The sequence below is a fragment of the Nothobranchius furzeri genome, chromosome 14 (genome assembly GCF_043380555.1).
Source record: "Nothobranchius furzeri strain GRZ-AD chromosome 14, NfurGRZ-RIMD1, whole genome shotgun sequence".
Taxonomy (NCBI): domain Eukaryota; kingdom Metazoa; phylum Chordata; class Actinopteri; order Cyprinodontiformes; family Nothobranchiidae; genus Nothobranchius; species Nothobranchius furzeri.
In genome coordinates this window covers 60,294,288-60,319,026 of record NC_091754.1, presented here as the reverse complement: position 1 = coordinate 60,319,026, position 24,739 = coordinate 60,294,288, and the positions used below count along the sequence as shown (strand labels likewise).

General features: G+C 39.1%; 1 protein-coding gene and 26 non-coding genes across 29 annotated transcripts in view; 26 read left to right on the top strand and 1 right to left on the bottom strand.

Annotated features, from left to right (window-relative positions):
* prox3 (prospero homeobox 3) overlaps positions 1–24,739 on the bottom strand; it is a 177,811-nt gene that overhangs the window by 79,939 nt on the left and 73,133 nt on the right. The gene's annotated exons all lie outside the window — the stretch shown is intronic.
* On the top strand, positions 6,112–6,185 carry trnai-aau (transfer RNA isoleucine (anticodon AAU)). The gene has a single exon. It is a non-coding gene; the product is annotated as a tRNA-Ile (tRNA).
* trnai-aau (transfer RNA isoleucine (anticodon AAU)) lies at positions 7,161–7,234 on the top strand. Its single transcript has one exon. It is a non-coding gene; the product is annotated as a tRNA-Ile (tRNA).
* Positions 7,683–7,756, top strand: trnai-aau (transfer RNA isoleucine (anticodon AAU)). The gene has a single exon. It is a non-coding gene; the product is annotated as a tRNA-Ile (tRNA).
* On the top strand, positions 8,198–8,271 carry trnai-aau (transfer RNA isoleucine (anticodon AAU)). Its single transcript has one exon. It is a non-coding gene; the product is annotated as a tRNA-Ile (tRNA).
* Positions 8,721–8,794, top strand: trnai-aau (transfer RNA isoleucine (anticodon AAU)). The gene has a single exon. It is a non-coding gene; the product is annotated as a tRNA-Ile (tRNA).
* Positions 9,771–9,844, top strand: trnai-aau (transfer RNA isoleucine (anticodon AAU)). The gene has a single exon. It is a non-coding gene; the product is annotated as a tRNA-Ile (tRNA).
* Positions 10,298–10,371, top strand: trnai-aau (transfer RNA isoleucine (anticodon AAU)). Its single transcript has one exon. It is a non-coding gene; the product is annotated as a tRNA-Ile (tRNA).
* Positions 10,824–10,897, top strand: trnai-aau (transfer RNA isoleucine (anticodon AAU)). The gene has a single exon. It is a non-coding gene; the product is annotated as a tRNA-Ile (tRNA).
* trnai-aau (transfer RNA isoleucine (anticodon AAU)) lies at positions 11,351–11,424 on the top strand. Its single transcript has one exon. It is a non-coding gene; the product is annotated as a tRNA-Ile (tRNA).
* Positions 12,400–12,473, top strand: trnai-aau (transfer RNA isoleucine (anticodon AAU)). The gene has a single exon. It is a non-coding gene; the product is annotated as a tRNA-Ile (tRNA).
* On the top strand, positions 12,922–12,995 carry trnai-aau (transfer RNA isoleucine (anticodon AAU)). Its single transcript has one exon. It is a non-coding gene; the product is annotated as a tRNA-Ile (tRNA).
* On the top strand, positions 13,438–13,511 carry trnai-aau (transfer RNA isoleucine (anticodon AAU)). The gene has a single exon. It is a non-coding gene; the product is annotated as a tRNA-Ile (tRNA).
* trnai-aau (transfer RNA isoleucine (anticodon AAU)) lies at positions 13,961–14,034 on the top strand. The gene has a single exon. It is a non-coding gene; the product is annotated as a tRNA-Ile (tRNA).
* Positions 14,488–14,561, top strand: trnai-aau (transfer RNA isoleucine (anticodon AAU)). Its single transcript has one exon. It is a non-coding gene; the product is annotated as a tRNA-Ile (tRNA).
* Positions 15,538–15,611, top strand: trnai-aau (transfer RNA isoleucine (anticodon AAU)). Its single transcript has one exon. It is a non-coding gene; the product is annotated as a tRNA-Ile (tRNA).
* On the top strand, positions 16,064–16,137 carry trnai-aau (transfer RNA isoleucine (anticodon AAU)). The gene has a single exon. It is a non-coding gene; the product is annotated as a tRNA-Ile (tRNA).
* Positions 17,112–17,185, top strand: trnav-aac (transfer RNA valine (anticodon AAC)). The gene has a single exon. It is a non-coding gene; the product is annotated as a tRNA-Val (tRNA).
* On the top strand, positions 18,158–18,231 carry trnai-aau (transfer RNA isoleucine (anticodon AAU)). The gene has a single exon. It is a non-coding gene; the product is annotated as a tRNA-Ile (tRNA).
* On the top strand, positions 18,663–18,736 carry trnai-aau (transfer RNA isoleucine (anticodon AAU)). Its single transcript has one exon. It is a non-coding gene; the product is annotated as a tRNA-Ile (tRNA).
* Positions 19,187–19,260, top strand: trnai-aau (transfer RNA isoleucine (anticodon AAU)). The gene has a single exon. It is a non-coding gene; the product is annotated as a tRNA-Ile (tRNA).
* trnai-aau (transfer RNA isoleucine (anticodon AAU)) lies at positions 19,710–19,783 on the top strand. Its single transcript has one exon. It is a non-coding gene; the product is annotated as a tRNA-Ile (tRNA).
* On the top strand, positions 20,215–20,288 carry trnai-aau (transfer RNA isoleucine (anticodon AAU)). The gene has a single exon. It is a non-coding gene; the product is annotated as a tRNA-Ile (tRNA).
* Positions 21,268–21,341, top strand: trnai-aau (transfer RNA isoleucine (anticodon AAU)). Its single transcript has one exon. It is a non-coding gene; the product is annotated as a tRNA-Ile (tRNA).
* On the top strand, positions 22,294–22,367 carry trnai-aau (transfer RNA isoleucine (anticodon AAU)). Its single transcript has one exon. It is a non-coding gene; the product is annotated as a tRNA-Ile (tRNA).
* trnai-aau (transfer RNA isoleucine (anticodon AAU)) lies at positions 22,815–22,888 on the top strand. Its single transcript has one exon. It is a non-coding gene; the product is annotated as a tRNA-Ile (tRNA).
* On the top strand, positions 24,370–24,443 carry trnai-aau (transfer RNA isoleucine (anticodon AAU)). Its single transcript has one exon. It is a non-coding gene; the product is annotated as a tRNA-Ile (tRNA).

Sequence of the window (24,739 nt, the reverse complement as noted above, 5' to 3'; positions counted from 1 at the left end):
GTAAAGTTGTGTCCCCATTCTAAATTATTTCTAAGGCAATATTTGGAAACCCACAACTCTACTTCACCTGAAGTTTGATTTAAGATTTTCTTTTTCCTCAATATTATCTGACAAGATCGATCAAGCTCTGTGGATCCTGTCTGATCCATTAAGACTGCCATATACTCCGCCCATGGGCCGGTCTCACCACACTCCGTGTCATTCTTCTCCTCCTGCTCTGCTGCAGAAAATGATGTCACGGGGGGTGTAGCCATGATCCGGTCAAATCCATTTTCTGCACAGGGCAAGCGCAGGCAGCCAGTTTTGTTCCCTGTTACACTACAAATCTTGAATCCAATCTGTGTTGCTATCATGCAGGTGGTTATATTCTCATTAAAATCTTCTTTGGGCCATAACAGCTTAATTTTGGATACATTCCAATTCCCTATTAATTGTTGCGGTCCTCCGTGAGTTATGTTATATGTCACCGAGGACACATGATACGTTCGGAGATATACATGTACCCCATATGCAATCGCTATACTTAATCCTATGAGGCTAAATTCGAAAAGGATAAAAAAGGCCCATTTAATCCATTTTATTATCCAATCCTTTCCTTTCGGAATATTTACATTTCTCTTTTTAACTTTGGGGTCAACTCCCGCCGGAGTTGCATACCTGACCACTTTTCGTTTTCTGCTGCTTTCCCTCTTATGCTTCTGCGTAGATAACATCTGTAAGACAGAAGCATAAAAATCAGCAGAAATGAAAGCGCCCTGCTCTAGTTAGGTAGAGTCAGATTGGGGACCAGCCTTCTACGAGACATTCTAGTGTGAGCAGTCCCATAAATCTTAGGCCAATATGCCTCTCCTCTCCGGGTGGTCACTATGTTAACAGCCGAGCTGCAAACGCGACCCGACAGGTCTATTACCTCTATCAAAGTTAACTGATAAGGCATGAACTTACGCTCCGCCCCTGGTCCAAGACTCTTCAGCTCAACCAGGTATGATGTAACACGCTTACGCATCCCTGGGGGCTCCTGAACAGACAATCCTGTATGCCAGTCCAGAGTCCCTGACAGATAAGTTCCCCATCTGTCGTCTTTATACTCTTGAGTTACCCCAATCTGTGTACCTGTTTCCCATGCATCAGCCAGCGTACCAAATTGTTGTCCTAATATCAAGCTCTTAATAGACTCAAATTTGGACCGAGCCTGAAGCTCTTCCAGTCCTTTTTCTCTGGTCTTGAGCTTGAACACAAATGGATAAGCTTCCACCCATAAATCTCTAACCGGCTTCACCAGGCTAGGATTCCTGAGCAGCTCTCCTACAAAAAACATACTTGGCTGGCTTGTCGGTAAGCAGGTAGTCAAAACACCATTCTTCGTGAAACAGCACCCATCTTTGATTTCACCTCTGTGGGTGCATTCACAGACCTGCCAGGAGATGATGCCTGGATTATTCCTCAAGCAGGTTCCGCAAAAACATATTTTAATGGGAGCAGACAGCTCCACCGCACCTGTATGCAAGTCTGTTCCTCTCTCCAGGTGAGTGGGCTTCTGCTCCCGGAGCCCCGACCATTTAATTAGGGTGCACAGAGATCCGCATGTCACGCATGTTCCCGGCTTCAAGCCTCCCCATTGCGCGTAACGATACGCATTTGCAGATTCTATGAAGCCCGGAAACATAGCCACTTTACAATCTCTAACAGAATTCCCCTTCGTTAGCAAAATTAGGCCCGTAGCACCTGAGATCTTACAAGTCATTTCTTCACTAGATTTTGGCCCAGCCATGACCTTTAATCAAGTAATTAATTAAAAAAAAAAAAACTATTTATTTATTTATTTATTTATTTTTTCAATTAATTACTTTTATTTTTTAGAGTTATTTTATAACTTGATGAGGGTGAACGCGCAAACCAGTGTCAGTTAAAACCACGTTCCCAGTTACGTCTTTTATTATAAAGGGACCACTTACGTTATGCTTAATGCAATCTCCTTTTTCTGCTCTCTGGGGTTGCTGCTCTACATTTTCTCTGTTCTCACCTTGCTCATGGGCTGTAACTGGGGATAACCAACTCACTTTTTCAGGTGTTTTGCCTCCAGGGATCCGAGTGCTGCATTTTTGACGGGATTCGCATTCTGACCTGAGCGTCCCTTTGGGTGTGCCACGCACCACCAGTTGGGAACCCTGTTCTTCCTCCGATTCAGCCTCGCTCTCGCTGCTTCTGTCTCTGGCCTCAAACCAATGTTTGACTTTCTTCTCTACTCGCGGCAAGGCTGACTTATCCACTAAAATTACGACCGGGATGTCTCCTAGCCTGCTAGAGGCTTCGGAATAAATCACCAAACCTGCGCCATATGCTTCAGTTATCCGACACACCTGGGGTTTGTACATGTAGAAACGGGTTCCACTGCGCCGGCCGAACCGCGTCAGGCGGGTTCGGTGGGGGTGGAGGAAATCCGCTCTCGGAACCGGGGCTCACAGGGAATTCCCCGCGGAGCGCTGGATACAAAGGGGGCGCGGTCGGAACCGATTGGGCTTCATCCCAGGAGTCCGACATTTCAACTGCAGCTCGTCTCCGGTACATTTCCGCTTGGAGCTCCGTGATCCCCAGTCGGTTACATAACGCCTGTCTCATTTGAATTGCCTCATTTTTGCTTCTAGATAAGAAGTAAATTGTTCTACTATTAGCCTGTTGAACCACGAACTCCGCCATAGCAGAGTACATCGCTCCCTGATCACATCGGTACTGCCCGACTCCAAATGGAGTGAGAACTAAAGGTTCCGGTCCAATTGGTATTTGCTCAAGCAATCCCAGAAGGATCTCATACTGCTCGCCCGTGGGGAGTTTCGCTGGATTTTCCCAACAACACCACGCTATCTGATTAAAAACAGGATCATTTTGTTGTTCTGCTAGAATCACCAAATCACCCACTAACGGAAATACATGATTATTCTTTACTTGAGTTTCAGCATTCGGACAGCGCTCCGCTGCGGCTTGAGCCGTTCCGGCCTTGTTATGAAAGCTCCGGTTACAGGATACTGCCAAAACGCTTTGTGGTTCACCTTGAAATGTCGCTATTTCTCCGGTGACAAATCTCACATTAAGGAGAACATTTTCCGGTTTTACCGTTAAAGATCTATCTGCCATGGCTGGTTGAAAGTTTCTCTTTTTTATTATTTGTTTTATTTTTATTCGTTTTCACGTCTTATTCTTTATTTTTACTCTTTATTCCTTTTTATTTTTTGCCTAGCTTTTATCCTTGGCTTTTCTTACGTCGGAAAGCCGTGATTTCTTTATACCTCTTTGAGTTAATCGTCCGTTCTCCCAAATTTCCTTCCTTTTCGAGAAATTGGTGCGGTTTTCGCTCCAAGGTTATAAGCTTATCAGGTCCATAGTGCGTAAGCTTTTATCAGCCTAAAAGACATAGTTCTACGTCGAATAGTCCGGTATCTAATGTTTAAACCTTCGCCGATTAGCCTCACGTTGCAGGCGCCATGTCGCGTGCCCGTCCCATTTACCGGTTCCTTTAAAACCCAGTTCCGTTAGAACTTATGAGACGGTGCATCCATCAGGGTTCGGGGGTGTATCGACGAGTATAATCGTACCAGATCCGGGTTTGGACTATCTAATTAGAATCTTGTCTTTTATTTTAAAGGTGAAATGACTTGCACGAATAGCCAGCCTCAGAGTGCTACACTTCTTTTAAACTCGTTACCTTTTGGTTAAGATACTAGAGAGAAGTCTGGAGGCAAGCCAAGCCTCTCAGCAATTGTTTGGGCTACCCGGAATTAATTGCGCCCCTAACAGCTTATGTGGGAGGTTGGTAACTATAAAATGATTTATGCTAGTTGATCAGGCTAACATAAGTTTATCAATTTATTTATTAATCCAACCTTCCAGCTGATTAGAGACTTTTTCAACCTGCAATCAGAGCCAAAATAACCTCGAATATTTTGCTTTTATCACCCTTAAGACAACTCGTTACTCGCAAGGGGAGAGAAGTTAAAACTTCCCTTATCTTAAGGTTTCTTTATATTATTCTGTTATAAACTGTAAAGTAAGTCCTGATAATTCAGAGACCGATCTTCGACATGCTTACCTCTGTGCAATTATGGTCAGGGCTCCAAACGTGAAGCTTTAGAGAAAACCTGAAAGAATCAGGCTTATGTTTCTTTTTCAAAAAAAGGTTTATTACAAAATCAAAATACAAAAATGGGTAAAGTAAAAAACAACTACTATCCCCCACGGAGGAATTAGTTCAAAATGATTAAATAAGAGTCAGTTTACACCAGCTCTCGTCTTCTCAGAATCTCCCCAAGAACGAAGCCTGAAGCCCTCTCTAGAAGAACCAGACCTCCGCTCGATCTGAGCTGCATCCTTTTATATCATTTCTGAGACTGCTCTAAACAATGCAAGAGTCACAAGTCATTCTCTCCTGACAGTTTAGGTCAAGGGGTCATCTACCAGATACACTTTTTTTAGCTCTACATAAGACATTTAGTATCATTTCACTACATGCAGTATTCACATGAGGGCACAAAAGTTACATGCTGCACTCCTGGAATGAGAGCACAGGTCATAAATCTTCATATTGGTAGCAAATTGTAGATCTTCTTTCAGCATTCCTGAGAGCTCCTGGGTCCAGCTGGGCTTCTCCTCACTCCATGCCATTCCTTCTTTTCCCGCCAGAGGTGGAGTTAGGGGCGGGCCCAGGGGTGTGTCCATGGGTGGATCTAGAGAAGACAGCTTGTCTTTTGACCCTTTGCCTAGTTCTGTCCTCACCAGCAAGTCCTGAACTCCTGTCCTCTTGACCCTTGTGTGACCCTTGTCCCTGACCACTGTTTCTAAGCCTTGACCGGCTGCTCGGGCTTGCAACAATCTTACTGCTATGAGCTGTTAGCAGTCCAGTATTGCATTTTATCCCTCAACAGAATCTGAAACTCTTTCAAGGAGATTCTCAGACATAAACTAGTTTAACATTGACCAAAACCTATGAATATCATAATCTTTGCAAATACTAAAGTGATCACTGACATTCAATGGAAATTAGTTACTTTTTTTCACATATGAATTGAAGCAACCAATGTGGCCGGTTAGCTCAGCTGGTTAGAGCGTGGTGCTAATAACACCAAGGTCATGGGTTAGATCCCCATACTGGCCATCAATACAAGACTTTGACAAATGATTCTGTTGACTAAAAATCAGAAGCCAAGAAATGTGTTAGTCTAATAGCCATCTACTCAACAAATGTTCCAGAGTACCGCAAATACCACATCTACCTGAAACAAATCTAAACTAAAAGAGATGTTTGAAATGTGAAACTAGTAGTTCTTAAATAAACAGTGGTCCCAAAACTGTCTTGTAGCATCAGAGAGCTCAAGTGACATTCATCTTACTGCTATGAGCTGTTAGCAGTCCAGTATTGCATTTTATCCCTCAACAGAATCTGAAACTCTTTCAAGGAGATTCTCAGACATAAACGAGTTTAACATTGACCAAAACCTATGAATATCATAATCTTTGCAAATACTAAAGTGATCACTGACATGCATTGGAAATTCGTTACTTTTTTTCACATATGAATTGATTCAACAAATGTGGCCGGTTAGCTCAGCTGGTTAGAGCGTGGTGCTAATAACGCCAAGGTCATGGGTTCGATCCGCATACTGGCCATCAATAAAAGACTTTGACAAATGATTCTGTTGATTAAAAATCAGAAGCCAAGAATTGTTTTAGTCTGATAGCCATTTACTCAACAAATGTTCCAGAGTTCCGCAAATACCACATCTACCTGAATTAAATCTAAACTAAAAGAGATGTTTGAAATGTGCAAACTTAGTTCTTAAATAGACAGTGATCCCAAAACTGTCTCTTAGCATCAGAGAGGTCAAATGTCCTTCTTCTGAGATTCCTTTTACTGCTATGAGCTGTTAGCAGTCCAGTATTGCATTTTATCCCTCGACAGAAACTGAAACTCTTTCAAGGAGACTCTCAGATATAAACGAGTTTCAACATTGACCAAAACTTATGAATATCATAATCTTTTCAAATCCTAAAGTGCTGAAAGACTGAATATCAATGGAAATTAGTTACTTTTTTTCACATATGAATTGAAGCAACCAATGTGGCCGGTTAGCTCAGCTGGTTAGTGCGTGGTGCTAATAACGCCAAGGTCATGGGTTCGATCCCCATACTGGCCATCAATACAAGACTTTGATAAATGATTCTGTTGACTAAAAATCAGAAGCCAATAACCTTGTTGGTCTGATAGCTATCTACTCAACAATTCTTCCAGGGGACCTCAAACACCACATCTACCTGAAACAAATCTAAACTAAAAGAGTTGGTTGAAAAGTGAAACTAGTAGTTCTTAAATAAACAGTGGTCCCAAAACTGTCTCGTAGCATCAGAGAGGTCAAGTGCCATTCTTCTGACATTGCTTTTACTGCTATGAGCTGTTAGCAGTCCAGTATTGCATTTTATCCCTCAACAGAATCTGAAACTCTTTCAAGGAGATTCTCAGACATAAACGAGTTTAACATTGACCAAAACCTATGAATATCATAATCTTGGCAAGTACTAAAGTGATCACTGACATTCAATGGAAATTTGTTACTTTTTTTCACATATGAATTGAAGCAACCAATGTGGCCGGTTAGCTCAGCTGATTAGAGCGTGGTGCTAATAACGCCAAGGTCCTGGGTTCGATCCCCATACTGGCCATCAATACAAGACTTTGATAAATAATTCTGTTGACTAACAATGAGAAGCTGAGAAAATTGTTAGTCTGATAGCCATCTACTATACCAATGTTCCAGGGGACCGCAAACACCACATCTACCTGAAACAAATCTAAACTAAAAGAGATGTTTGAAAAAAGAAACGTAGTTCTTAAATAAACAGTGGTGCCAAAACTGTCTCTTAGCATCAGAGAGGTCAAGTGGCATTCTTCTGACATTCCTTTTACTGCTATGAGCTGTTAGCAGTCCAGTCTCGCATTTTATCCCTCGACAGAAACTGAAAATCTTTAAAGGGGACTCTCGGACATAAACGAGTTTCAACATTGACCAAAACTTATGAATATCATAATCTTTTCAAATCCTAAAGTGCTGAAAGACTGAATATCAATGGAAATTAGTTACTTTTCTTCACATATGAATTGAAGCAACCAATGTGGCCGGTTAGCTCAGCTGGTTAGAGCGTGGTGCTAATAACGCCAAGGTCATGGGTTCGATCCCCATACTGGCCATCAATACAAGACTTTCATAAATGATTCTGTTGACTTAAAATCAGAAGCCAATAATCTTGTTGGTCTGATAGCCATCTACTCAACAATTGTTCCAGGGGACCTCAAACACCACATTACCTGTAACAAATCTAAACTAAAAGAGTTGGTTGAAAAGTGAAACTAGTAGTTCTTAAATAAACAGTGGTCCCGAAACTGTCTCGTAACATCAGAGAGGTCAAGTGCCATTCTTCTGACAGTCATCTTACTGCTATGAGCTGTTAGCAGTCCAGTATTGCATTTTATCCCTCAACAGAATCTGAAACTCTTTCAAGGAGATTCTCAGACATAAACTAGTTTAACATTGACCAAAACCTATGAATATCATAATCTTTGCAAATACTAAAGTGATCACTGACATTCAATGGAAATTAGTTACTTTTTTTCACATATGAATTGAAGCAACCAATGTGGCCGGTTAGCTCAGCTGGTTAGAGCGTGGTGCTAATAACACCAAGGTCATGGGTTAGATCCCCATACTGGCCATCAATACAAGACTTTGACAAATGATTCTGTTGACTAAAAATCAGAAGCCAAGAAATGTGTTAGTCTAATAGCCATCTACTCAACAAATGTTCCAGAGTACCGCAAATACCACATCTACCTGAAACAAATCTAAACTAAAAGAGATGTTTGAGATGTGAAACTAGTAGTTCTTAAATAAACAGTGGTCCCAAAACTGTCTTGTAGCATCAGAGAGCTCAAGTGACATTCATCTTACTGCTATGAGCTGTTAGCAGTCCAGTATTGCATTTTATCCCTCAAAAGAATCTGAAACTCTTTCAAGGAGATTCTCAGACATAAACGAGTTTAACATTGACCAAAACCTATGAATATCATAATCTTTTCAAATCCTAAAGTGCTGAAAGACTGAATATCAATGGAAATTAGTTACTTTTTTCACATATGAATTGAAGCAACCAATGTGGCCGGTTAGCTCAGCTGGTTAGAGCATGGTGCTAATAACGCCAAGGTCATGGGTTCGATCCCCATACTGGCCATCAATACAAGACTTTGATAAATGATTCTGTTGACTAAAAATCAGAAGCCAATAATCTTGTTGGTCTGATAGCCATCTACTCAACAATTCTTCCAGGGGACCGCAAACACCACATCTACCTGAAACAAATCTAAACTAAAAGAGTTGGTTGAAAAGTGAAACTAGTAGTTCTTAAATAAACAGTGGTCCCAAAACTGTCTCGTAGCATCAGAGAGGTCAAGTGCCATTCTTCTGAAATTCATTTTACTGCTATGAGCTGTTAGCAGTCCAGTATTGCATTTTATCCCTCAACAGCATCAAAAACTCTTTCAAGGAGATTCTCAGACATAAACGAGTTTAACATTGACCAAAACCTATGAATATCATAATCTTTGCAAATACTAAAGTGATCACTGACATTCATTGGAAATTCGTTACTTTTTTTCACATATGAATTGATTCAGCGAATGTGGCCGGTTAGCTCAGCTGGTTAGAGCGTGGTGCTAATAACGCCAAGGTCATGGGTTCGATCCCCATACTGGCCATCAATACAAGACTTTGACAAATGATTCTGTAGATTAAAAATCATAAGCCAAGAATTGTGTTAGTCTGATAGCCATCTACTCAACTAATGTTCCAGAGTTCCGCAAATACCACATCTACCTGAAACAAATCTAAACTAAAAGAGATGTTTGAAATGTGCAAACTTAGTTCTTAAAAAGACAGTGATCCCAAAACTGTCTCTTAGCATCAGAGAGGTCAAATGTCCTTCTTCTGAGATTCCTTTTACTGCTATGAGCTGTTAGCAGTCCAGTATTGCATTTTATCCCTCGACAGAAACTGAAACTCTTTCAAGGAGACTCTCAGATATAAACGAGTTTCAACATTGACCAAAACTTATGAATATCATAATCTTTTCAAATCCTAAAGTGCTGAAAGACTGAATATCAATGGAAATTAGTTACTTTTTTTCACATATGCATTGAAGCAACGAATGTGGCCGATTAGCTCAGCTGGTTAGAGCGTGGTGCTAATAATGCCAAGGTCATGGGTTCGATCCCCATACTGGCCATCAATACAAGACTTTGATAAATGATTCTGTTGACTAAAAATCAGAAGCCAATAATCTTGTTGGTCTGATAGCCATCTACTCAACTATTCTTCCAGGGGACCGCAAACACCACATTTACCTGAAACAAATCTAAACTAAAAGAGTTGGTTGAAAAGTGAAACTAGTAGTTCTTAAATAAACAGTGGTCCCAAAACTGTCTCGTAGCATCAGAGAGGTCAAGTGCCATTCTTCTGACATTCATTTTACTGCTATGAGCTGTTAGCAGTCCAGTATTGCATTTTATCCCTCAACAGAATCAGAAACTCTTTCAAGGAGATTCTCAGACATAAACGAGTTTAACATTGACCAAAACCTATGAATATCATAATCTTTGCAAATACTAAAGTGATCACTGACATTCATTGGAAATTCGTTACTTTTTTCCACATATGAGTTGATTCAACGAATGTGGCCGGTTAGCTCAGCTGGTTAGAGCGTGGTGCTAATAACGCCAAGGTCATGGGTTCGATCCCCATACTGGCCATCAATACAAGACTTTGACAAATGATTCTGTAGATTAAAGATCATAAGCCAAGAATTGTGTTAGTCTGATAGCCATCTACTCAACTAATGTTCCAGAGTTCCGCAAATACCACATCTACCTGAAACAAATCTAAACTAAAAGAGATGTTTGAAATGTGCAAACTTAGTTCTTAAATTGACAGTGATCCCAAAACTGTCTCTTAGCATCAGAAAGGTCAAATGTCCTTCTTCTGAGATTCATTTTACTGCTATGAGCTGTTAGCAGTCCAGTATTGCATTTTATCCCTCGACAGAAACTGAAACTCTTTCAAGGAGACTCTCAGATATAAACGAGTTTCAACATTGACCAAAACTTATGAATATCATAATCTTTTCAAATCCTAAAGTGCTGAAAGACTGAATATCAATGGAAATTAGTTACTTTTTTTCACATGTGAATTGACGCAACCAATGTGGCCGGTTAGCTCAGCTGGTTAGAGCGTGGTGCTAATAACGCCAAGGTCATGGGTTCGATCCCCATTCTGGCCATCAATACAAGACTTTGATAAATGATTCTGTTGACTAACAATCAGAAGCCGAGGAAATTGTTTTTCTGATAGCCATCTACTAAACAAATGTTCCAGGGGGCCGCAAACACCACATCTACCTGAAACAAATCTAAACTAAAAGAGATGTTTGAAAAAAGAAATGTCGTTCTTAAATAAACAGTGGTGCCAAAACTGTCTCTTAGCATCAGAGAGGTCAAGTGGCATTCTTCTGACATTACTTTTACTGCTATGTGCTGTTAGCAGTCCAGTCTTGCATTTTATCCATCGACAGAAACTGAAACTCTTTCAAGGAGATTCTCAGACATAAACGAGTTTCAACATTGACCAAAACTTATGAATATCATAATCTTTTCAAATCCTAAAGTGCTGAAAGACTGAATATCAATGGAAATTAGTTACTTTTTTTCACATATGAATTGAAGCAACAAATGTGGCCGGTTAGCTCAGCTGGTTAGAGCGTGGTGCTAATAACGCCAAGGTCATGGGTTCGATCCCCATACGGGCCATCACTACAAGACTTTAAGAAACGATTCTGTTGACTAAAAAGCAGAAGCTTAGAATTTTGTTGGTCTGATAGCCATCTACTCAACAAATGTTCCAGGGGACCGCAAACACCACATCTACCTGAAACAAATCTAAACTAAAGGAGATGTTTGAAATGTGCAAACTTAGTTCTTAAATAGACGGTGATCCCAAAACTGTCTCTTAGCATCAGAGAGGTCAAATGTCCTTCTTCTGAGATTCCTTTTACTGCTATGAGCTGTTAGCAGTCCAGTATTGCATTTTATCCCTCGACAGAAACTGAAACTCTTTCAAGGAGACTCTCAGATATAAACGAGTTTCAACATTGACCAAAACTTATGAATATCATAATCTTTTCAAATCCTAAAGTGCTGAAAGACTGAATATCAATGGAAATTAGTTACTTTTTTTCACATATGAATTGAAGCAACCAATGTGGCCGGTTAGCTCAGCTGGTTAGTGCGTGGTGCTAATAACGCCAAGGTCATGGGTTCGATCCCCATACTGGCCATCAATACAAGACTTTGATAAATGATTCTGTTGACTAAAAATCAGAAGCCAATAACCTTGTTGGTCTGATAGCTATCTACTCAACAATTCTTCCAGGGGACCTCAAACACCACATCTACCTGAAACAAATCTAAACTAAAAGAGTTGGTTGAAAAGTGAAACTAGTAGTTCTTAAATAAACAGTGGTCCCAAAACTGTCTCGTAGCATCAGAGAGGTCAAGTGCCATTCTTCTGACATTGCTTTTACTGCTATGAGCTGTTAGCAGTCCAGTATTGCATTTTATCCCTCAACAGAATCTGAAACTCTTTCAAGGAGATTCTCAGACATAAACGAGTTTAACATTGACCAAAACCTATGAATATCATAATCTTGGCAAGTACTAAAGTGATCACTGACATTCAATGGAAATTTGTTACTTTTTTTCACATATGAATTGAAGCAACCAATGTGGCCGGTTAGCTCAGCTGATTAGAGCGTGGTGCTAATAACGCCAAGGTCCTGGGTTCGATCCCCATACTGGCCATCAATACAAGACTTTGATAAATAATTCTGTTGACTAACAATGAGAAGCTGAGAAAATTGTTAGTCTGATAGCCATCTACTATACCAATGTTCCAGGGGACCGCAAACACCACATCTACCTGAAACAAATCTAAACTAAAAGAGATGTTTGAAAAAAGAAACGTAGTTCTTAAATAAACAGTGGTGCCAAAACTGTCTCTTAGCATCAGAGAGGTCAAGTGGCATTCTTCTGACATTCCTTTTACTGCTATGAGCTGTTAGCAGTCCAGTCTCGCATTTTATCCCTCGACAGAAACTGAAAATCTTTAAAGGGGACTCTCGGACATAAACGAGTTTCAACATTGACCAAAACTTATGAATATCATAATCTTTTCAAATCCTAAAGTGCTGAAAGACTGAATATCAATGGAAATTAGTTACTTTTCTTCACATATGAATTGAAGCAACCAATGTGGCCGGTTAGCTCAGCTGGTTAGAGCGTGGTGCTAATAACGCCAAGGTCATGGGTTCGATCCCCATACTGGCCATCAATACAAGACTTTCATAAATGATTCTGTTGACTTAAAATCAGAAGCCAATAATCTTGTTGGTCTGATAGCCATCTACTCAACAATTGTTCCAGGGGACCTCAAACACCACATTACCTGTAACAAATCTAAACTAAAAGAGTTGGTTGAAAAGTGAAACTAGTAGTTCTTAAATAAACAGTGGTCCCGAAACTGTCTCGTAACATCAGAGAGGTCAAGTGCCATTCTTCTGACAGTCATCTTACTGCTATGAGCTGTTAGCAGTCCAGTATTGCATTTTATCCCTCAACAGAATCTGAAACTCTTTCAAGGAGATTCTCAGACATAAACTAGTTTAACATTGACCAAAACCTATGAATATCATAATCTTTGCAAATACTAAAGTGATCACTGACATTCAATGGAAATTAGTTACTTTTTTTCACATATGAATTGAAGCAACCAATGTGGCCGGTTAGCTCAGCTGGTTAGAGCGTGGTGCTAATAACACCAAGGTCATGGGTTAGATCCCCATACTGGCCATCAATACAAGACTTTGACAAATGATTCTGTTGACTAAAAATCAGAAGCCAAGAAATGTGTTAGTCTAATAGCCATCTACTCAACAAATGTTCCAGAGTACCGCAAATACCACATCTACCTGAAACAAATCTAAACTAAAAGAGATGTTTGAGATGTGAAACTAGTAGTTCTTAAATAAACAGTGGTCCCAAAACTGTCTTGTAGCATCAGAGAGCTCAAGTGACATTCATCTTACTGCTATGAGCTGTTAGCAGTCCAGTATTGCATTTTATCCCTCAAAAGAATCTGAAACTCTTTCAAGGAGATTCTCAGACATAAACGAGTTTAACATTGACCAAAACCTATGAATATCATAATCTTTTCAAATCCTAAAGTGCTGAAAGACTGAATATCAATGGAAATTAGTTACTTTTTTTCACATATGAATTGAAGCAACCAATGTGGCCGGTTAGCTCAGCTGGTTAGAGCATGGTGCTAATAACGCCAAGGTCATGGGTTCGATCCCCATACTGGCCATCAATACAAGACTTTGATAAATGATTCTGTTGACTAAAAATCAGAAGCCAATAATCTTGTTGGTCTGATAGCCATCTACTCAACAATTCTTCCAGGGGACCGCAAACACCACATCTACCTGAAACAAATCTAAACTAAAAGAGTTGGTTGAAAAGTGAAACTAGTAGTTCTTAAATAAACAGTGGTCCCAAAACTGTCTCGTAGCATCAGAGAGGTCAAGTGCCATTCTTCTGAAATTCATTTTACTGCTATGAGCTGTTAGCAGTCCAGTATTGCATTTTATCCCTCAACAGCATCAGAAACTCTTTCAAGGAGATTCTCAGACATAAACGAGTTTAACATTGACCAAAACCTATGAATATTATAATCTTTGCAAATACTAAAGTGATCACTGACATTCATTGGAAATTCGTTACTTTTTTTCACATATGAATTGATTCAGCGAATGTGGCCGGTTAGCTCAGCTGGTTAGAGCGTGGTGCTAATAACGCCAAGGTCATGGGTTCGATCCCCATACTGGCCATCAATACAAGACTTTGACAAATGATTCTGTAGATTAAAAATCATAAGCCAAGAATTGTGTTAGTCTGATAGCCATCTACTCAACTAATGTTCCAGAGTTCCGCAAATACCACATCTACCTGAAACAAATCTAAACTAAAAGAGATGTTTGAAATGTGCAAACTTAGTTCTTAAAAAGACAGTGATCCCAAAACTGTCTCTTAGCATCAGAGAGGTCAAATGTCCTTCTTCTGAGATTCCTTTTACTGCTATGAGCTGTTAGCAGTCCAGTATTGCATTTTATCCCTCGACAGAAACTGAAACTCTTTCAAGGAGACTCTCAGATATAAACGAGTTTCAACATTGACCAAAACTTATGAATATCATAATCTTTTCAAATCCTAAAGTGCTGAAAGACTGAATATCAATGGAAATTAGTTACTTTTTTTCACATATGCATTGAAGCAACGAATGTGGCCGATTAGCTCAGCTGGTTAGAGCGTGGTGCTAATAACGCCAAGGTCATGGGTTCGATCCCCATACTGGCCATCAATACAAGACTTTGATAAATGATTCTGTTGACTAAAAATCAGAAGCCAATAATCTTGTTGGTCTGATAGCCATCTACTCAACAATTCTTCCAGGGGACCGCAAACACCACATTTACCTGAAACAAATCTAAACTAAAAGAGTTGGTTGAAAAGTGAAACTAGTAGTTCTTAAATAAACAGTGGTCCCAAAACTGTCTCGTAGCATCAGAGAGGTCAAGTGCCATTCTTCTGACATTCATTTTACTGCTATGAGCTGTTAGCAGTCCAGTATTGCATTTTATCCCTCAACAGAATCAGAAACTCTTTCAAGGAGATTCTCAGACATAAACGAGTTTAACATTGACCAAAACCTATGAATATCATAATCTTTGCAAATACTAAAGTGATCACTGACATTCATTGGAAATTCGTTACTTTTTTTCACATATGAGTTGATTCAACGAATGTGGCCGGTTAGCTCAGCTGGTTAGAGCGTGGTGCTAATAACGCCAAGGTCATGGGTTCGATCCCCTTACGGGCCATCAATACAAGTTTTTAAGAAACGATTCTGTTGACTAAAAAGCAGAAGCCTAGAATTTTGTTGGTCTGATAGCCATCTACTCAACAAATGTTCCAGGGGACCGCAAATACCACATCTACCTGAAACAAATCTAAACTAAAAGCGATGTTTGAAATGTGTAAACTTACTTCTTAAATAGACAGTGATCCCAAAACTGTCTCTTAGCATCAGAGAGGTTAAATGTCCTTCTTCTGAGATTCCTTTTACTGCTATGAGCTGTTAGCAGTCCAGTATTGCATTTTATCCCTCGACAGAAACTGAAACTCTTTCAAGGAGACTCTCAGATATAAACGAGTTTCAACATTGACCAAAACTTATGAATATCATAATCTTTTCAAATCCTAAAGTGCTGAAAGACTGAATATCAATGGAAATTAGTTACTTTTTTTCACATGTGAATTGACGCAACCAATGTGGCCGGTTAGCTCAGCTGGTTAGAGCGTGGTGCTAATAACGCCAAGGTCATGGGTTCGATCCCCATTCTGGCCATCAATACAAGACTTTGATAAATGATTCTGTTGACTAACAATCAGAAGCCGAGGAAATTGTTTTTCTGATAGCCATCTACTAAACAAATGTTCCAGGGGGCCGCAAACACCACATCTACCTGAAACAAATCTAAACTAAAAGAGATGTTTGAAAAAAGAAATGTCGTTCTTAAATAAACAGTGGTGCCAAAACTGTCTCTTAGCATCAGAGAGGTCAAGTGGCATTCTTCTGACATTACTTTTACTGCTATGTGCTGTTAGCAGTCCAGTCTTGCATTTTATCCATCGACAGAAACTGAAACTCTTTCAAGGAGATTCTCAGACATAAACGAGTTTCAACATTGACCAAAACTTATGAATATCATAATCTTTTCAAATCCTAAAGTGCTGAAAGACTGAATATCAATGGAAATTAGTTACTTTTTTTCACATATGAATTGAAGCAACAAATGTGGCCGGTTAGCTCAGCTGGTTAGAGCGTGGTGCTAATAACGCCAAGGTCATGGGTTCGATCCCCATACGGGCCATCACTACAAGACTTTAAGAAACGATTCTGTTGACTAAAAAGCAGAAGCTTAGAATTTTGTTGGTCTGATAGCCATCTACTCAACAAATGTTCCAGGGGACCGCAAACACCACATCTACCTGAAACAAATCTAAACTAAAGGAGATGTTTGAAATGTGCAAACTTAGTTCTTAAATAGACGGTGATCCCAAAACTGTCTCTTAGCATCAGAGAGGTCAAATGTCCTTCTTCTGAGATTCCTTTTACTGCTATGAGCTGTTAGCAGTCCAGTATTACATTTTATCCCTCGACAGAAATTGAAACTCTTTCAAGGAGACTCTCAGACATAAACGAGTTTCAACATTGACCAAAACTTATGAATATCATAATCTTTGCAAATCCTAAAGCACTGAAAGACTGAATATCAATGGAAATTAGTTACTTTTTATCACATATGAATTGAAGTAACCCATATGGCCGGTTAGCTCAGCTGGTTATAGTGTGGTGCTAATAACGCCAAGGTCATGGGTTCGATCCCCATACTGGCCATCAATACAAGACTTTGATAAATGATTCTGTTGACTAAAAATCATAAGTCAATAATCTTGTTGGTCTGATAGCCATCTACTCAACAAATGTTCCAGGGGGCCGCAAACACCACATCTATCTGAAACAAATCTAAACTAAAAGAGATGTTTGAAAAGTGAAACGTAGTTCTTAAATAAACAGTGGTGCCAAAACTGTCTCTTAGCATCAGAGAGGTCAAGTGGCATTCTTCTGACATTGCTTTTACTGCTATGAGCTGTTAGCAGTCCAGTATTGCATTTTATCCCTCAACAGAATCAGAAACTCTTTCAAGGAGATTCTCAGACATAAACGAGTTTAACATTGACCAAAACCTATAAATATCATAATCTTTGCAAATACTAAAGTGATCACTGACATTCATTGGAAATTAGTTACTTTTTTTCACATATGAATTGATTCAAACAATGTGGCCTGTTAGCTCAGCTGGTTAGAGCGTGGTGCTAACAAGGCCAAGGTCATGGGTTCGATCCCCATACTGGCTATCAATACAAGTCTTTGACAAATGAGTCTGTTGACTAAAAATCAGAAGCCAAGAAATGTATTAGTCTGATTGCCATCTACTCCACAAATGTTCCAGAGTACCGCAAATACCACATCTACCTGAAACAAATCTAAACTCAAAGCGATGTTTGAAATGTGTAAACTTACTTCTTAAATAGACAGTGATCCCAAAACTGTCTCTTAGCATCAGAGAGGTCAAATGTCCTTCTTCTGAGATTCCTTTTACTGCTATGAGCTGTTAGCAGTCCAGTATTGCATTTTATCCCTCGACAGAAACTGAAACTCTTTCAAGGAGACTCAGACATAAACGAGTTTCAACATTGACCAAAACTTATGAATATCATAATCTTTTCAAATCCTAAAGTGCTGAAAGACTGAATATCATTGGAAATTAGTTACTTTTTTTCACATATGAATTGAAGCAACCAATGTGGTCGTTTAGCTCAGCTGGTTAGAGCGTGGTGCTAATAACGCCAAGGTCATGGGTTCGATCCCCATACTGGCTATCATTACACTACTTTGATAAATGATTCTGTTGACTAAAAATCAGAAGCCAATAATCTTGTTGGTCTGATAGCCATCTACTCAACAATTGTTCCAGGGGACCGCAAACACCACATCTACCTGAAACAAATCTAAACTAAGAGTTGGTTGAAAAGTGAAACTAGTAGTTCTTAAATACACAGTGGTCCCAAAACTGTCTCGTAACATCAGAGAGGTCAAGTGCCATTCTTCTGACACTCATTTTACTGCTATGAGCTGTTAGCAGTCCAGTATTGCATTTTATCCATCGACAGAAAATGAAACTCTTTCAAGGAGATTCTCAGACATAAACTAGTTTAACATTGACCAAAACCTATGAATATCATAATCTTTGCAAATACTAAAGTGATCACTGACATTCATTGGAAATTAGTTACTTTTTTTCACATATGAATTGAAGCAACCAATGTGGCCGGTTAGCTCAGCTGGTTAGAGCGTGGTGCTAATAACGCCAAGGTCATGGGTTCGATTCCCATACTGGCCATCAATACAAGACTTTGACAAATGATTCTGTTGACTAAAAATCAGAAGCCAAGAAATGTGTTAGTCTGATAGCCATCTATTCAACAATTGTTCCAAAGTATCGCAATTACCACATCTACCTGAAACAAATCTAAACTAAAAGAGATTGTTGAAAAGTGAAACTAGTAGTTCTTAAATAAACAGTGGTCCCAAAACTGTCTCATAGCATCAAAGAGCTCAAGTGCCATTCATCTTACTGCTGTTAGCAGTCCAGTATTGCATTTTATCCCTCAACAGAATCTGAAACTCTTTCAAGGAGATTCTCAGACATAAACGAGTTTAACATTGACCAAAACCTATGAATATCATAATCTTTGCAAATACTAAAGTGATCACTGACATTCAATGGAAATTTGTTACTTTTTTTCACATATGAATTGAAGCAACCAATGTGGCCGGTTAGCTCAGCTGGTTAGAGCGTGGTGCTAATAACGCCAAGGTCATGGGTTCGATCCACATACTGGCCATCAATACAAGACTTAAATAAATGATTCTGTTGACTAACAATCAGAAGCTGAGGAATTTGATTTGTCTGATAGCCATCTACTCAACAAATGTTCCAGGGGACCGCAAATACCACATCTACCTGAAACAAATCTAAACTAAAAGAGATGTTTGAAAAGTGAAACGTAGTTCTTAAATAAACAGTGGTGCCAAAACTGTCTCTTAGCATCAGAGAGGTCAAGTGGCATTCTTCTGACATTACTTTTACTGCTATGAGCTGTTAGCAGTCCAGTCTCGCATTTTATCCCTCGACAGAAACTGAAAATCTTTAAAGGGGACTCTCGGACATAGAGTTTCAACATTGACCAAAACTTATGAATATCATAATCTTTTCAAATCCTAAAGTGCTGAAAGACTGAATATCAATGGAAATTAGTTACTTTTCTTCACATATGAATTGAAGCAACCAATGTGGCCGGTTAGCTCAGCTGGTTAGAGCATGGTGCTAATAACGCCAAGGTCATGGGTTCGATCCCCATACTGGCCATCAATACAAGACTTTCATAAATGATTCTGTTGACTTAAAATCAGAAGCCAATAATCTTGTTGGTCTGATAGCCATCTACTCAACAATTGTTCCAGGGGACCTCAAACACCACATCTACCTGTAACAAATCTAAACTAAAAGAGTTGGTTGAAAAGTGAAACTAGTAGTTCTTAAATAAACAGTGGAACCGAAACTGTCTCGTAACATCAGAGAGGTCAAGTGCCATTCTTCTGACATTCATCTTACTGCTATGAGCTGTTAGCAGTCCAGTATTGCATTTTATCCCTCAACAGAATCTGAAACTCTTTCAAGGAGATTCTCAGACATAAACTAGTTTAACATTGACCAAAACCTATGAATATCATAATCTTTGCAAATACTAAAGTGATCACTGACATTCAATGGAAATTAGTTACTTTTTTTCACATATGAATTGAAGCAACCAATGTGGCCGGTTAGCTCAGCTGGATAGAGCGTGGTGCTAATAACGCCAAGGTCATGGGTTAGATCCCCATACTGGCCATTAATACAAGACTTTGACAAATGATTCTGTTGACTAAAAATCAGAAGCGAAGAAATGTGTTAGTCTGATAGCCATCTACTCAACAATTGTTCCAAAGTACCGCAAATACCACATCTACCTGAAACAAATCTAAACTAAAAGAGTTGGTTGAAGAGTGAAACTAGTAGTTCTTAAATAAACAGTGGTCCCAAAACTGTCTCGTAGCATCAAAGAGCTCAAGTGCCATTCATCTTACTGCTGTTAGCAGTCCAGTATTGCATTTTATCCCTCAACAGAATCTGAAACTCTTTCAAGGAGATTCTCAGACATAAACGAGTTTAACATTGACCAAAACCTATGCATATCATAATCTTTGCAAATACTAAAGTGATCACTGACATTCAATGGAAATTTGTTACTTTTTTTCACATATGAATTGAAGCAACCAATGTGGCCGGTTAGCTCAGCTGGTTAGAGCGTGGTGCTAATAACGCCAAGGTCATGGGTTCGATCCACATACTGGCCATCAATACAAGACTTTGATAAATGATTCTGTTGACTAACAATCAGAAGCTGAGGAATTTGTTTGTCTGATAGCCATCTACTCAACAAATGTTCCAGGGGACCGCAAATACCACATCTACCTGAAACAAATCTAAACTAAAAGAGATGTTTGAAAAGTGAAACGTAGTTCTTAAATAAACAGTGGTGCCAAAACTGTCTCTTAGCATCAGAGAGGTCAAGTGGCATTCTTCTGACATTACTTTTACTGCTATGAGCTGTTAGCAGTCCAGTCTTGCATTTTATCCATCGACAGAAACTGAAACTCTTTCAAGGAGATTCTCAGACATAAACGAGTTTCAACATTGACCAAAACTTATGAATATCATAATCTTTTCAAATCCTAAAGTGCTGAAAGACTGAATATCAATGGAAATTAGTTACTTTTTTTCACATATGAATTGAAGCAACAAATGTGGCCGGTTAGCTCAGCTGGTTAGAGCGTGGTGCTAATAACGCCAAGGTCATGGGTTCGATCCCCTTACGGGCCATCAATACAAGTTTTTAAGAAACGATTCTGTTGACTAAAAAGCAGAAGCCTAGAATTTTGTTGGTCTGATAGCCATCTACTCAACAAATGTTCCAGGGGACCGCAAATACCACATCTACCTGAAACAAATCTAAACTAAAAGCGATGTTTGAAATGTGTAAACTTACTTCTTAAATAGACAGTGATCCCAAAACTGTCTCTTAGCATCAGAGAGGTTAAATGTCCTTCTTCTGAGATTCCTTTTACTGCTATGAGCTGTTAGCAGTCCAGTATTGCATTTTATCCCTCGACAGAAACTGAAACTCTTTCAAGGAGACTCTCAGATATAAACGAGTTTCAACATTGACCAAAACTTATGAATATCATAATCTTTTCAAATCCTAAAGTGCTGAAAGACTGAATATCAATGGAAATTAGTTACTTTTTTTCACATATGAATTGAAGCAACCAATGTGGCCGGTTAGCTCAGCTGGTTAGAGCATGGTGCTAATAACGCCAAGGTCATGGGTTCGATCCCCATACTGGCCATCAATACAAGACTTAGATAAATGATTCTGTTGACTAAAAATCAGAAGCCAATAATCTTGTTGGTCTGACAGCCATCTACTCAACAATTGTTCCAGGGGACCGCCAACACCACATCTACTTGAATTAAATCTAAACTAAAAGAGTTGGCTGAAAAGTGAAACTAGTAGTTCTTAAATAAACAGTGGTCCCGAAACTGGCTCGTAACATCAGAGAGGTCAAGTGCCATTCATCTTACTGCTGTTAGCAGTCCAGTATTGCATTTTATCCCTCAACAGAATCTGAAACTCTTTCAAGGAGATTGTCAGACATAAACGAGTTTAACATTGACCAAAACCTATGAATATCATAATCTTTGCAAATACTAAAGTGTTCACTGACATTCATTGGAAATTAGTTACTTTTTTCCACATATGAATTGATTCAACCAATGTGGCCGGTTAGCTCAGCTGGTTAGAGCGTGATGCTAATAACGCCAAGGTAATGGGTTCGATCCCCATACTGGCCATCAATACAAGACTTTGATAAATGATTATGTTGACTAAAAATCAGAAGCCAAGAAATGTGTTAGTCTGATAGCTATCTACTTAACATATGTTCTGGAGTACCGCAAATACCACATCTACCTGAAACAAATCTAAACTAAAAGAGATGTTTGAAATGTGCAAACTTAGTTCTTAAATAGACAGTGATCCCAAAACTGTCTCTTAGCATCAGAGAGGTCAAATGTCCTTCTTCTGAGATTCCTTTTACTGCTATGAGCTGTTAGCAGTCCAGTATTGCATTTTATCCCTCTACAGAAACTGAAACTCTTTCAAGGAGACTCAGACATAAATGAGTTTCAACATTGACCAAAACTAATGAATATCATAATCTTTGCAAATACTAAAGTGATCACTGACATTCATTGGAAATTAGTTACTTTTTTTCACATATGAATTGAAGCAACCAATGTGGCCGGTTAGCTCAGCTGGTTAGAGCGTGGTGCTAATAACGCCAAGGTCATGGGTTCGATCCCCATACTGGCCATCATTACACTACTTTGATAAATGATTCTGTTGACTAAAAATCAGAAGCCAATAATCTTGTTGGTCTGATAGCCATCTACTCAACAATTGTTCCAGGGGACCGCAAACACCACATCTACCTGAAACAAATCTAAACTAAGAGTTGGTTGAAAAGTGAAACTAGTAGTTCTTAAATACACAGTGGTCCCAAAACTGTCTCGTAGCATCAGAGAGGTCAAGTGCCATTCTTCTGACATTCATTTTACTGCTATGAGGTGTTAGCAGTCCAGTATTGCATTTTATCCATCGACAGAAAATGAAACTCTTTCAAGGAGATTCTCAGACATAAATGAGTTTAACATTGACCAAAACCTATGAATATCATAATCTTTGCAAATACTAAAGTGATCACTGACATTCATTGGAAATTAGTTACTTTTTTACACATATGAATTGATTCAACCAATGTGGCTGGTTAGCTCAGCTGGTTAGAGCGTGGTGCTAATAACGCCAAGGTCATGGGTTCGATCCCCATACTGGCCATCAATACAAGACTTTGACAAATGATTCTGTTGACTAAAAATCAGAAGCCAAGAAATGTGTTAGTCTGATAGCCATCTACTCAACAATTGTTCCAAAGTACCGCAAATACCACATCTACCTGAAACAAATCTAAACTAAAAGAGTTGTTTGAAGAGTGAAACTAGTAGTTCTTAAATAAACAGTGGTCCCAAAACTGTCTCGTAGCATCAGATAGCTCAAGTGCCATTCATCTTACTGCTGTTAGCAGTCCAGTATTGCATTTTATCCCTCAACAGAATCTGAAACTCTTTCAAGGAGATTGTCAGACATAAACGAGTTTAACATTGACCAAATCCTATGAATATCATAATCTTTGCAAATACTAAAGTGTTCACTGACATTCATTGGAAATTAGTTACTTTTTTTCACATATGAATTGATTCAACCAATGTGGCCGGTTAGCTCAGCTGGTTAGAGCGTGATGCTAATAACGCCAAGGTAATGGGTTCGATCCCCATACTGGCCATCAATACAAGACTTTGATAAATGATTCTGTTGACTAAAAATCAGAAGGCAAGAAATGTGTTAGTCTGATAGCTATCTACGTAACAAATTTTCTGGAGTACCGCAAATACCACATCTACCTGAAACAAATCTAAACTAAAAGAGATGTTTGAAATGTGCAAACTTAGTTCTTAAATAGACAGTGATCCCAAAACTGTCTCTTAGCATCAGAGAGGTCAAATGTCCTTCTTCTGAGATTCCTTTTACTGCTATGAGCTGTTAGCAGTCCAGTATTGCATTTTATCCCTCGACAGAAACTGAAACTCTTTCAAGGAGACTCTCAGACATAAATGAGTTTCAACATTGACCAAAACTTATGAATATCATAATCTTTTCAAATCCTAAAGTGCTGAAAGACTGAATATCAATGGAAATTAGTTACTTTTTTTCACATATGAATTGATGCAACCAATGTGGCTGGTTAGCTCAGCTGGTTAGAGCGTGGTGCTAATAACGCCAAGGTCATGGCTTCGATCCCCATACTGGCCATCAATACAAGACTTTGATAAATGATTCTGTTGACTAAAAATCAGAAGCCAATAATCTTGTTGGTCTGATAGCCATCTACTCAACAATTGTTCCAGTGGACTGCAAACACCACATCTACCTGAAACAAATCTAAACTAAAAGAGTTGGTTGAAAAGTGAAACTAGTAGTTCTTAAATAAACAGTGGTCCCAAAACTGTCTCGTAACATCAGAGAGGTCAAGTGCCATTCTTCTGACATTCATTTTACTGCTATGAGCTGTTAGCAGTCCAGTATTGCATTTTATCCCTCAACAGAATCTGAAACTCTTTCAAAGAGATTCTCAGACATAAATGAGTTTAACATTGACCAAAACCTATGAATGTCATAATCTTTGCAAATACTAAAGTGATCACTGACATTCATTGGAAATTAGTTACTTTTTTTCACATATGAATTGAAGCAACCAATGTGGCCGGTTAGCTCAAATGGTTAGAGCGTGGTGCTAATAACGCCAAGGTCATGGGTTCGATCCCCATACTGGCCATCATTACACTACTTTGATAAATGATTCTGTTGACTAAAAATCAGAAGCCAATAATCTTGTTGGTCTGATTGCCATCTACTCAACAATTTTCCAGGGGACCGCAAACACCACATCTACCTGAAACAAATCTAAACTAAGAGTTGGTTGAAAAGTGAAACTAGTAGTTCTTAAATACACAGTGGTCCCAAAACTGTCTCGTAGCATCAGAGAGGTCAAGTGGCATTCTTCTGACATTCATTTTACTGCTATGAGCTGTTAGCAGTCCAGTATTGCATTTTATCCCTCAACAGAATCTG